Here is a 360-nt window from a genome sequence, read left to right on the forward strand (position 1 = left end):
ATGGGACGAGACTGTCGTCTGGACTTATCGGGACTGGACTTTTTAAGGACGCGCTTACCCATCTAAGGGCGATCTGGGCATAATCAGCAACGCAAACTCTGATTTGGTGCTGGAAGCTGCCTCTGCCACTGAACAGCTGCTCTCACCCTGCCTCTGTCCCTCCCCCGTCCCATTCTCAAAAGAGGATCCTGAGCTATTTTGCTGCCTTTTTTTTTTTCTTTCTTTTTTTTTTTTAATTGTTGTTGCATGAAATTTATTTTAGGTGGTTGCCTTTTTCAGCTGGCTTGGCTGTTCTGGGGTCTTGCAGACTGCTAGCTGCAGTAACAGCTCCGCCACCTCTCATCATGGCTAGACCCCCCA

This window comes from Nestor notabilis, unplaced genomic scaffold (genome assembly GCF_000696875.1).
Source record: "Nestor notabilis isolate BGI_N333 unplaced genomic scaffold, ASM69687v1 scaffold22961, whole genome shotgun sequence".
NCBI classification, from domain to species: domain Eukaryota; kingdom Metazoa; phylum Chordata; class Aves; order Psittaciformes; family Psittacidae; genus Nestor; species Nestor notabilis.